The sequence below is a fragment of the Chionomys nivalis genome, chromosome 5 (genome assembly GCF_950005125.1).
Source record: "Chionomys nivalis chromosome 5, mChiNiv1.1, whole genome shotgun sequence".
In the NCBI taxonomy this organism is placed as follows: Eukaryota; Metazoa; Chordata; class Mammalia; order Rodentia; family Cricetidae; genus Chionomys; species Chionomys nivalis.
This window is the reverse complement of record NC_080090.1, coordinates 23,184,237-23,198,050: the sequence shown is the minus strand read 5'-3', so window position 1 is coordinate 23,198,050 and position 13,814 is coordinate 23,184,237.

Below are 13,814 nucleotides of genomic sequence, written 5' to 3'. Positions count from 1 at the left end.
TTCTTCTTTACTAGAAGAGTCAGGACTGACCAAGTGAACTTGGTTCAGCTCAAGCCACAGAACACTGAGAAACTGAGACCCAGCTCCTGCTTGTTCTGCTGGAACCACAGCCGACCTGGGACTCAGACGGGAGATGGCCACCCAAACTCAGCTCAGACATCATTTGCCTCAGTCTCTCTGTTCCTCAAGAAAGGGGACGAAGTATGGTAGACAAGAATCTTCTGGAACTTCTGTAGACGAAAAGCAAGAACAGATATGAGAGGAGCAATAGGAGAGCATTCATCCCCCACATCTCCCTCTGCTCACCCCGCTGTTCGTGAGCACCAGTTTGCGCCCTGGTTCTTAACCCTGGTCCGTTTTCCCCATCACTGGGCTCACCACTGTGGCTTTAGTGAAAGATCATAGGTTTCCAAGCTGTGAGACCGAGTTTGAGTATCAGGGAGCTCCTGAGAGCTCCTCTCTCCTGGACTGTAAAATGAAGATCATCATTTCTACCCACTCAAAAGTTTCTCAGCTTCTGCGGCACCCATACTTTTAGCAGAAAAAAAAATGAAGCAAGTTGTTATGTAACCCAGGATGGCCTGAACTGGCTATGCTGCCTAAGGTAGCCTCAAGCTTAAGCTCCTGCTGCCTCAGCCTCCAGGATACTAGGATTGCAGGGGTGTAGGAAGTGGGGGGTTAGGGGTGGGCCACCCCACATTAGTTGTCACATAACTCTCCTGAGGGCTTGCCCTGGGCATTGTGGGGTGTTTAGCAGCAGTGAAATTGCTCAGCTTTGAAAGAAAAGGGTCCCAAGGCTTTGGTAAATGTTCCTCTGAATAAGGTAGGCAAACTGTCACTGGTGAAGAACCAGTTGTATTCAAGGTTACTGGAAAATAAAAAGAATATGAAGGTACCATGAGTGGATGCTGTTTTCGTTTTTCTTACCTCCTTGTCCTCAGATCATGAGATGTTCTGGGGTCAATTTTAGGGCCCTCTTCTGGGGCCTCTTTCCCAAATTCCCTTTCAGGAAGCAAGCTGTAATACTCAAGGAAATGACATAAAACCATCTTACATTCTGCAGTCTTCAGAAACCTTTCCACCCTATTACCATATGACTTTACTACTGGGGCGATCTTACCTCCCTGCCAGCTTTTATCTGACTTTTAACTTGTGGGAAAGAGCAACGGGATGACATCAGTTTAAATATCATTGGAAACTAAAACATAAGAACAGAATGTAGTTAACATAGCAAGAAACAAAATCGGTAATTATTATGTAAACACAGGAACGCTAGCCAACTATAAAGGACACACTAGACTTGCCTGGTTTAATGCAACAAGAAAGTATTATTATCCTCCATTAGCGCATGTAGATCCTATGGGGCAGAGTCAGAATACAAAGCCAGGTGTGCTCATTATTAAAGGTTCCAGTCTTACTGCAGCATTCAAGCAGCTTTCCAATCTCTCCAGGAACTGCCTTTGGGCCTGTGTGCATTAACTTTTGCACTAACCCTTTGTCTTAGGGTTTCTATTGCTGCAATGAAACAGCATGGCCAAAAAGTGAGTTGGAGAAGAGAGGGTTTATTAAGAAAGTCAGGGCAAGAACCTGGACGCAAGAACGGATGCAGAGGCGGTGGAGGAGTGCTGTTTACTGACTTGCTGCCTGTGGAGTGTTCAGCCTACTTTCGTAGAGAACGCAGAACCACCAGCCACAGGATGGCACCACCCATAATGGTCTGGACCCTCTCCTATCAATCCCCAATTAAGAAAATGCCTTACAGCTGGATCTTATGGCGGCAGCATTGTCTCTATCGCCGTTCCCCCCTTTCAGGTAACTCTAACTTGTGTCCAGTTGATGTGACCCTAACCAGGACAGGCGTTAAGTGTCCCTCAGGCTTGAGAATGACTGGATGACACAGCGGTGCCAGCTGAGAGGAGCCTCATTTGTTTGCATGACATGTGTGGTTTTTTCTGAGTACCCAGATGTGAAGATGTCCGGAAAGCGTGGCACGCCACACGTGTTACTCTTTTGAATTTTCTCAGACCCAGCCATCTCACCGAGCTGGAAGAAGACAAAATCCTCCGGATAACCTATTAAGTGAGACCCTCACAAAGCCATCCCGGGCATGTCCAGGAACGCTACACTGAAACAAAACTTGGAGTTTCTTTCCCATCACACCTGGGCAAGGACTACAGGGGAGACATGTCTAAAAGGAAATGGTTACAAACACAGGGATACACACCTGAAAACTGGAATAGGCCAACCAAAGAGGAAGAGTCCTCAAAAGGGCCGCATGACAGGAAGCGTTTTTCTAGTCCTGGAAAAGATCAAAGTGGCAGAAAAATCATGGAAGTCCATTGGTAAAGAACAAGATGGCCAGGCGTGACAGCATTCACCTGCAATCTCAACGGTCAGGAGACTGAGGCAGGAGGATGGTGATCTCAGTGGAAACTTGGATTGACATAATGATTCAAGGCTTGGGGAGAGGAAGGGAGGGGAGCAGAGAAAAACATAGCTCAATAAAATCAATTAAAAAAATGATGAAAAAAATGATCCAAGGCAACTACTCTGGGCTACATAGAAAGATTCTATCTCAAAAGATTAAAACCAACAAGAATGACAGCCAGAGAGCACAAGTTTCAGAGACAGGCCAGACCAAAGCCTGGTCCTCTCACAGACATACAATCCTGAGTATATTTGCCATTGTTTCCAAGCTCTGTGAAATGGAGATTTTCTTAGTGTTGAAGCACAGCCTGCACCTTTAAGTCCCAAACAAAAGCCTGACTCGGGCTGTGCCTCTTCACAGCTCTCTCAGCTTTCAATCGAGGCTCCTCCACATTTTGTCACGCGCACTATGGTGAACTACATCATGTCATACGAAATTTCCCGCCACCTTCAAAAGTTTACAAAAGTCAGCCTTTCCTTTGTTCGGGGGATCGCTTTGAGACTCCCCATGGGGATCTGGTCCAGAGGTGATCGAAGGCTGCTGCTCTCTGAAGAGGATTCCCTCGCCTACCCCACCATCCTTCTCATGATGCTTCCCACCCCACCCTGCCCCGTCTCTCTCTTATTACACTGTGACTGAATGTCTGCTCTGAGCTTTAAAAGAAAACTCGCTTTTCCCCTTTAAAGACCTACCATGTTTATAACTCCATATATTACACTGTTTCTGCTTGGTGCTCTCCCTCCCACCTCGGGGCTGATCATGGCCTTGAGGCCTTCTCATAATAACTCATTGCAGGGAATTCCGTGGCAGCTTCCACCGTAGCCTTTGCTTTGCCTTCTTTTTTTTTTTTTAAACAGTATTTATGATGCTGTAAGATTAATGCAAAATACACAAACAAAGGTTCACTTAAAAGTTGACATAAATTCTCTCTAGAAGTACTGTCATTAAAGACTAGAAAAGTTCAGTTTGCTGCTTCCAGCTTCCAGGAGCAAAAGTATTTATTGCCCCAGATTGCGGAAGGTAGTAAGTGCTTTAAACCTAAAGGGTTCCAATTCTAGACTTTCTCAGATCCTGCATCTTCTCTGAGTGTTCTTTCTTCTTGGTTGAGTTTTGTTTCTCTTCCTCTTAGTATCCTGACCACCATGTCAGTGTATGCCTGTGATATGACTTTATCAGTCCCCTCTAGGGTTTCCTGGTTACAACCACTTCCCTATGAACTGAGTCTCCCTCAACAATAAAAGCAGATGCCAATTCCAGGGAAGTGCAGGCTTGTGAGGGAGTCAAAGAGGACAGTTGAGTTAAAGAGAACTGGTTGGAGACATCTCAGCTAGATCCAATCACCAGCATCACCCACCAAGGGAATCAGGTCGTAGTTCAAACACAGCCATCTCCAATAACCTTTTAGAGATGCAAATGTTCCAGGCTTTGTGGATCACTAGCTCCAGAATGTAAAGTTGTTCACAGTTACTTTTCCTCAGAGCAGCAACAGGCTGAAGAGGTCTAATAAGGGGGCAGGGGATGAAGTAACAGACAGCTACGTCTAAGGAAGCCAAGACCGTTGACATAGTGAAGACCTAAACTACAAGTAAAATTTATCTCTAATCACCTACGTGGTAGGGATCAGGGAGAAGGGGGAGACAGAGGAAACTTGATTTTCCGCCCAACACTAAAACCACATAACCTTGAGAAAAGTACCACTTCTCTGAACTCTAGGAAGTGATGGGGATGTGCTGTGGGACAATGGTCTTTCATCCTGTCACTTGTATTATTTTAATAAAATGCTGATTGGCCAGTAGCCAGGCAGGAAGTAGAGGTGGAGCAACAAGAATTCTGGGAAGAGGGAAGTTTCATTCTGCAGTCATGACTAAGCCACAGAGGAAGCAAGATGTGACTGCCTCGGCAAAAAAAGGTACCAAGCCACGCGGCTAACATAGAAAAGAATTATAGGTTAATATAAAAGTTAATAAGAAGCCTGAGCTAATGGGTCAAACAGTTTTATAATTAATGTAGACCTCTGTGTGATTTCTTTGGAACTTGACGACTGCAGAAACTGGGCAGGGCAGAAACCTCAGTCTACAAGGATAGAGTGTGCATTTTTTGTAAGCTAGTGTGAGGACCTGACTTTGCAAACTCCAGAAGGGGCTTCATCTTAGGTCATATAACGGGCTGTGTGTGTGGGGGGGGGTGTCTCAGCTCCAGAAATGTGCTGCCATAGCAGAAATTTAAACAGATACCCTAAAAATGGTCAATTAAAAAGATAGGGAGCAGGGCCATAAAATTTTGATGGAGGAAGGTCATTGGCTAATAAAGAAACTGCCTTGGCCCATTTGATAGGCCAGCCTTTAGGTGGGTAGAGTAAACAGAACAGAATGTTGGGAGGAAGAGGAAGTGAGGTAAGACGCCTCAGACAGATGCCAGGCCGCTGATCTCCAGGGCAGACGCGATGAAGCTCCGACCCAGGATGGACGTAGGCTAGAATCTTCCTGATAAGCGCATCTCGTGGTGCTACACCCATTAATAGAAATGGGCCAAGCAGTGTTTATATGAATACAGTTTGTGTGTCGTTATTTTGTGGCATAAGCTAGCCAGGCGGCTGGGAGCTGGGTGGCAGGAACACAGCCCTGCAGCTCCCTTCAACAAAATTTAATGAGGTCCAGATGTTCTTGGGAGGCATCCTGTCCTTGAAGATACCTTGTCAGTAATGCATGGCTCTTTGTTAGGTTTTCATGCCCAAAAACTAACCAATGGTTTCAGAAACCAACTACCTTATCCTATGTACTCCTCATCCAATCCCAAGATGACAGGACATGAACTCCCCTGTTTAAGACAGCGTTTCCCCTTTAAAAGTTCTGCCCTCTCAGGGCTCCCTGCCACACTTTCTGCACCCACCATGCTGGGGTACTGGAAAGGTGTTGGTCCAAACTTAAGTTTGAATAATATTAAAAAACCTTCATGTAATTTGCATTGGAAATCCAGCTCCATGAATTCATTTGGGGGCCAGAAACTTGGGCATAACACTTGGGGACTCGTCTGGGATCCCCAAGATTCCACAGACCCCCAGAATCTGGAGGGTTTTGCTGGCCATAGTGTTTTCTGTTCTGTCTTCTGTTTTCTGTTCTGTGGCACACTGAATCTGAATCTGTGAAGTGACCCATTAAAGGTCGGTGTCTGGGGACAGCTGGCAGATGTGCTAGTAGGCCGGGTCACGGGGTTCCAGAGGATGTTCTGAACACCGTGAAGGAGGTGGAATACCCCTCCATATCCGTTTGGGGAGGGTTGTGGAATCCTCTGCAGTTTGTTTGATCAAAGGAGAGCCACGAGTCCGGACTGTTTCTGGCATGGTTGAGAGCCGAAGGGTCGCTCTTACCAAGCTCTCACTGTTTTTAAAGCTTTGTTGGTCTTTTGCGATGTCTGTATTTATCTGTATGTCTGTTTCTAACTGACTATGGAACAGATAATTTTCTCCACCCACTACCCAGCCAGAGCTTGAATGTGGGGGAAGGGGGAGAGAGGGCACGGTGAGAGGCCCACGCGTCCAGAGAGAGATTTTATACAGCACAGACCTGGGGCGCAGCTGAACCACACAACCGAGGAGCCACTTGGGACGTGAGCACTTTCTCCACGACCGCCTCTGTGGGCCTTGTCTCTGTATCTGGAAGGTGTCTACCCCTATGCAGGGGAAGGGACCCATGCACAGAGGCAGGGAATTGAAGGTCTCTTCTGCTGACCAGCAGTTTTCCATTTGAGCCCTTTTCTATCTTGATACTGCTTATAAGAAATGTTAAATTACACCAACCTGTATACTTTGAAAAGCATTGATTTAAAGTAAAAGTCAAAGATATATTATGTTTGGGGAAAAATTATGCTTTTGTTTCCACAGGGAAAAGATATATGGGTTTTAGTCATTTAGATCCAATGGGTTACAAATACTTATCACTGTTTAAAAAAAATGGCTATAAATTATTAATAATTAAGATATATATATTTCTGCCTTTGTTTTAAATGTTATATCTATACAATGTTCTTGACTTCTAAAAAAAGTCATTAAAAAAGACTTTGATAAAAATTTGCAGGTTGTCTGAAAAATGAGAGGAAAGCCAAGTGTGTGATGGAGGTTTTTATGTTGTTTTCTGGAAAGCAAGAGAAGGCAGGAGACTGAAACAGTAAAGAGAAGAAAAAAAGGAGAGTTTGTCTACAGGGAGAGCCAGACCTAAACATTGTAAAAGGTATGTAAAAGTCATAAAAGGTATATAAAAAGTTTTAAAAGGCTAGAGGATATAAAATATCTTTGCTATGGTTTTTTGTACCTGAAAATACTAAATTTTAAAAACTGAGTCATATTTTATGTTAATACTAAACGGATTTTTAAAACTAAAACCTGACAAACATGGAACATAAAGTTCTAGTCTTAGGAAAGCTACTAACTTAGTGTAGACAATTAGAAAACACAAGTTAACAGTCAGATTTCCTCAAGCTACTGGTATAATTAATTGCAGGGATAAGCCTTACTTCCCTGTATAGGTTTTTAAAATCAAGCTTAAAACAAGTAATTAATAATAAAGTTTGTCTAATCAGATATACCTAGGCAGCCCTAAAATACTTCAGAGATCTGTGGAATATGACATCTAAAATGACAATAAAAAAAGTTTGTATCAGACAGAGACTCCCAAATCCTAGCAGTGACCCAAGGTCTCCAAGGAAGATTAAGGGACCCCACGATGTCTCCACCTGGACAATGATGATGCTGACCACTGGGTGAGATGCCCCAGTGCTACAACCTGCTGCCTGGACCCAACCCAAACTGTGGACGGTGGAGAACTGATTGCACAGCTTTTGCCTAGACAAAATAAGGTCAGTCTTTTCCCTGTCCCACTTCCACAGGAACCTCTCACCTTATGAGTCTGGCAAAGCCCGCTGTCCTGACACCTCTGCCTCCAAAGCTATGGAGACCTGGGTATAACTGTATGGACTGGTCCCTGTCATTTTTTTATAGATTCAGGAACTGTTTGGTCTGTACTTAAATATGATTTATTTATCCTTCTGAGATCTCTGACAGTATTGATGGCTAGGCTACCTATAGCTTTGTTACCTTGGCAGCATGAAAAAAATGTTCTAAGATATATAAAGGTCTAAAGATATAAAAGCTCATAAGCTTTAAGGGTCTTAAAAATTATTCAAAATATAGATGCAAGATACAATGGTATAAATAAATAATTAAAATATAGAAATGTTTCAGATTTCTTTCTTCTTCTACATATAGTTCTGATAAGCTGAGTGAGTGATGACTGCTTACTGTTTGGGTCACAAGCTCAAGATTTTAAATTTCTTTTGATTGTCTTCTGAATATAGGCTTACATACTTTTAACCCAAATCTATGTTTTTCACTAGGACTCAAAGGTATGAGAGTCTATTTCTTAGCCATTTGGGAAATGCAAAATAAGATGACTTTGAGATTGCATTTTGTCTCAGTCAGAATGATCATTCTCAAGAAAATGGACTCCACAAGGACACTGGAAAAGAGCGAGTCTGGTTCACTGTAGGGGAGCAGGAACTAGGACAGCCTTGGGAATCAGTATGGAGGTTTCTGGAAAACCTAAAACTCAAACTGCCGCAAGATCCACTCAAGTATACAGAGCTGCTTCCCACCACGGAGACACCTGCACATCTGTGTCCATTGCTGCGCTACTCACAGCAGCAAGGGTGGGGAATCTGTGGCTGGGAAGATCATGAACATGCTAACTGCGGCTGACATCCTTCCACTGCCTTTGGGTTGCCCCACACAAGTGCAAGCTTACACCGGAGCCATCGCTTTCCAGGAGACTCTCTCCCTCCTTTGTCACAGCCTCCTTTGGCTCGCGTTCCTGACTCTAGTCACATTTTCTGAAACTTTCCTAAGAGCCTTTATTAAAATACTTTATGGAGGAAAAGTAAATTAGTGCAAGAAGATTCAAATGCTGCATTTTTGAGAACTGCTTCAATAAACAACTCTGCTAAAACACTTGCAATATTTTATGAGCTCACGCATACTAGACAAGCACGCTTTCATTGAACCACATCCCTAACCCTACAAACTTTTAATCTGCCATTATAGGGTGTGGTGACACACACTGGGTAGATTAAAAAGTCTAGTCATCACGGCAGGAACAAAGTCGTTCTAAGGAGGCATGCATGTTCCTCCTTTCAGCGCTCAGATTACTGGCAGAATTTTCCCCCAAAGAATTAAATTTTTTCCATGAAGCTTGTGCTAAGAGGAAGATGAAGTTGGTACCAGTTAGGGGAGGAGCTGGCCTGCCAGGAACAGTTCTCATATGGTTCTCACAGCTCATCAGATTATTTTGCAGGTGGGCTGGAGTCCAGACACTGGTGGATTCAGTGATCGGAGAGACCACACCTTGACCAAAATTGCTTAGTTTTACATACTCTTTGCCCTCTGTTTAAACCTAAACTATGTCAGGACACAAAAGATGGGCTGGGGAGGGGAATGAGGGAGTGAGTGCTTGTTATTAGACCTCTTGTTTTTCTTCCCAATGTGAAGACATTTGGCTAAATCTCCTTTTCTGCTTTTCACTCTAACTTGCTTCTTCAGTGACCTCTGAGGTTTGACAGTTGAGTATCCTAGATATGGTTTCTATTGCTGTGATGAAGCACCATGACCAAAGCGACTTCGGGTGCAAAGGGTTTATTGGCTTACATGTCACAGTCCATTGAGGGAAGCCAAGCAGGAACTCAAACAGGGCAGGAACCTGGAGGTCAAAGCTGATGCAGACCACGGATAAGTGCTGCTTACTGGCTTGCTCTTCATGACTTGTTCAGCCTTCTTTCTTATAGAACCCAGGACCACCAGCTCAGGGGTGACACCACCCACAGTGGAATGGGCCCTTTCCCATCAATCATTAAGTAAATGCTCTACAGGCTTGTGTTGTGGAATATTATTTCAATGCATATGCGTTACATTTGTTTATGCTGCATTTGTTTAACGATGTAAGGATACGTGTTTCATTATGTAAAGATGTGTTATGATGTGTTACATTTGTTTCACCTCATCTGCCGAAGGTACCTGATTGGTCTAATAAAGAACTGAATGGACAACAGCTGGGCAGGAGGGGGAAGGTGAGGTTGGAGGGCAGAGAGAACAAACAGGAAGAGAAATCTAGGCTAAGAAAGAACAAGATGATGGAGGAGAGAATGAGGGAAGAAAAGGAGACTCCCCAGGCCAGCCTGGCAGCTGCCAGCCCACAGACACAGAGTATTATGTACAGAAACAAAGGTAAAAAGGACTGAGGTAGAAGGTAGAGAAAGAGAATCAGGTTAATTTAAGATAAAAGAGCTAGCCAGAAATGAGCCTAAACTAGGCTTGGTCTAGCTGCCTTGAAAGGCACATATCGTAGGCCTTTTAGAGTCCAGGGCTCCTAGGGCACAATGTGCCTTCCAGTACTCTCTCAGGCAGTGAGGTATTCAGGCCACTTTGTGTTTCTCTGTCTGGTCCCTACTGTGGGACAATACGCTTGTATGCTGTAAAGATTTGTCACTCCTATTAGTTTAGTAAAATGCTGATTGGCCAGTAGTCAGGCAGGAAGTATAGGTGGGGCAACCAGACTAAGAGATTCTGGGAAGAGGAAAGGCAGAGAGTCATGCACCAGCCAGACACAGAGGAAGCAAGATGAGAATGCCTTACTGAGAAAAGGTACCAAACCACATGGCTAAACATAGATAAGAATTATGGATTAATTTAAGTTGTAAGAGCTAGTAAATAATAAGCCTGAGCTAATAGGCCAAACAGTTTATAATTAATATAAACCTTTCTGTGTTTCTTTGGAACTGAATGGCTGCAGGACCAGGTAAAACAGAAACTTCCATTTATAGTTTTCTTAGAAGTCAAGGAAGCATGGAAGCTTAGCAGGACAATTGGTCTCTTAGGTGCCCTCTATAAATTGTGAATGTTGTTTTATCCTGGTAACTACAACTGTTCTGGTCCTGGCAATTGCCAAAATATTCTGTTTCTGATACAGGTATAAAAATCTGATTACTTTTAATAGAATTTCCACAGCTTAAGTTTTGCGGTAGACCCTCCAACCAGCCTGACTTAATTCCTCATGGCCATATCAGGTGACCTGGTCCAGGTAAGTGAGGGAAGGCACTGACATACTGTGATTATTGTTTATACAGCAGGAATGAAAAATGACTTGTATTTTGTGCTTCCCTGAGGGTGTTTATTTCTACATGGAAGGAGAATTTTCCTAGGAAATATTGATAATTGTTTCAAGGAGAGCCTGCTTGTTCATCCCAGCTGCCCGGCTTAGCCCCAAAATAACCACATGAAAATTGTATTAATTAAATCACTGCTTGGCCCATAAGTTCTAGCCTCTTATTGGCTAACTCTCACATCTTGATTTAACCCATTTCTATTAATCTGTATATCGCCACATGGCAGTGGCTTACCGGGAAAGATTCAGCATGTCTGACTCTGGCAGCTCCATGGAGTTTTTCTCTCACTCTGACTCTGCTTTCTTCCTCCCAGAATTCAGTTCCATCTTCTCCGCCTATCTAAGTTCTGCCCCTATCAGACCAAGGCAGTTTCTTTATTCATTAACTAATGAAAGCAAACACAAACAGAAGGACCTCCTACACCAGATAATGACTGTACTGTTCACAGTTTTTAAGATTTTGTCTTTCTGTTACTGTTCAAATTATCTTTATTGCAGATAGTAATTGCTTTGTAATTAAATTTTTAGTTATCTTGCAACATAATGGGTCTCCTTATGACATGTCCATGCATGTATATGTGACATGTATTCACTTCCTAATTTGAAGGAGATTTAGCCATTAAGTTTAAGCAATCATGGGGCAGAACCCAGTCAGTACCAATGACTTCACTGAGCTTAGTGCTAACCCAGCCTAGTTATGGAATAATTATTTAAACAAGGGCTTATTTTCATATTTCCACTCAGCCTCAGCAATTAGGTCGAATACATCAAAGGCTTTGGGGGCTTTGTATTTCCCCTTTCCAACTTGGAGCCCAAAGTGGCTTTTTGTGCAAAATTACTTTTGATATTGTGTAATGTATAAACGCTAGCATATATATACATATATATTATAATGTCAGCACTAAAGCATAGTCCTTACTAAGTAAAAATATTACAATGATTTATGTGCTGCTTCTTCCTGCTGATGAATGTTTTATTTAAAACTTAGCATGTACTGATAAGAAAAGGTGCTCACTTCTTAATGTGTTGCTTCCTCCATCCATCTCATTCCTCCAAAGGTTAAAAATATTTTAAGTGAAAACAGAAGATCTTTTCCACTGATGTTTCTTAGATTCCCATGCAAGAGTCCCAGGTTTAATCTCCATTCAAAAATAAATTAATGAAGTCATCAGTCATATGTGATTCAAATATGATAGAAAATGAGACATTGATTTAAGGAATTCTCTTTGTAATAAAATATCTATCTGTTTATTTATTTTTATCTATATTCTGAGACAGGGATTTTCTGTGTAGCCCTGACTGTCAGGGAACTCACTCTGTAGACCACCTTGACCTTGAACTCAGAGATCTGTTGTCTCTACCTCCCAAGTGGCCAGTGACACCACTGCCTGATTCTGTATAAAATAAATAAACTTATTAAAAAATAAAATCTAATAAAATTTTTAAAAATATTTGCTTTTATTTATGTGTGTGTTCTTGTGGATTTTGTATGTGTGTGTGTTTGCGCACATGCACGCACACATGTGTTTGTCTAAGTATGTGTTTGTGCAAGTTTCTCAATAATCCTTATTGAGCCAGGCAGTGGTGATGTGATGGGGACCACTATAATAAAGAAACTATAATTAAAATATTTTGGAGTTAGCCTGGGATTCTTTGACCAGCATCCTCACCCCTAAACAGTGGTGCACACCTTTAATCCTAGCACTTGGGAGGCAGAGACAAGAGGATCTCTGTGAGTTTGTGGCCAACCTGGCCTACAAGAGCTAGTTCCAGAATAGCCAGGGCTATTACACTGAGAAATCCTTGGAAAAAAAAAATCCTTATTGATTTGGGGTTTTTGTTTGTTTGTTTGTTTTGTTTTGTTTTTTGAGACAAGGTCACTATCATTGAATAGGCTGGCCTAGAATTTACTATCTTCCTCAGACTCTTGAATGCTGGGATTACCTGTGGTACCATGCGTGGCTTCTTGGTTGTTTAAATACAGGATGATTAAAAATGCCATTGGACTTAGCAAAACTCCTTCTTGTACTCAACCACCACATCTGACAACGTCTGGGTATCACTAAACCTACAATGCACCCTGGCAACAGGGTCAAGTGCCTGGAAACCCGCAGGGTCTGGAAGTATACCTGGAGAACTTGATCTGCAATACCATCACATCCATGGAACACACCAAGTGCTAGGCAATCACTTGGAGCATCAGAGATGGTTGTGGCCATGGACGTGGTCAATACGTTGAAGCAATAACGTCACAAGTTCTATGGCTTTGGCAGCTGTGTCCACCATCTGCAAAAGGGCCTTTTCAGGACACAAATAAACTAAATAAAAAATAAAAGCCATTTGGCTTATTTCTGGGTCTTAGAAATATCTAAGAATAAATAAAACCACTCATCACATTACAGGGCATGTACCTCTCTGATTTGCCTCCAGAATCTTCTCTCTCTACTCTGAGACAAAAAAAAATACCAAGACGGATGCAGGGAAATAGACCAGGTCTCGGTCTCTTGAGGATCTCTCAGTTCTAGTCACTCTGGATATTTAAAAACACTTTTGGGCCGGGTGGTGGTGTCTCATGCCTTTAATCCCAGCACTCAGGAGGCAGAAGCAGGTGGATCTCTGTGAGTTCAAGGCCAACCTGGTCTACAAGAGCTAGTTCCAGGACAGGCTCCAAAGATACAGAGAAACCTTGTCTCGATGGTTCAGTGGCTAAGAACACTTGAGTTCAATTCCTAGCAACCACATGGTGGCTCACAACATCTCTAACGGGATCTGATGTCCTCTTCTGGCCTGCAGGTATACATGCAGATACAGCACTCGTACATATGACATAACCCCTGTGTGTTTGACAATGATGATAGTAGCAAAGCTCTACGCTTCTAACAACAGCATTGTTCACTGTCACGGACAAAGCACTGGTGAGAGGGAACTGGGCCTGGGCCCGCTGCCTTCATCATGAATTTGGTCTGTTTATCAATTCTTTTCCTAAAGTGACACACACTTCCTTGCTAAAATTTGGTCTACATTTAAGAGGTCAAAAAGGCAAAATTGCAATCACTCTCCATATATTGAGAATTTCCTTTCAAAATATAAAATTGGCTAGGGTGCGTTCAGTGGTGGCAGAACATTTTTCGAGCAGGTGTAAGGCTCTGAGTTCCACTTCTGTATAACCCTGTGAACTCATT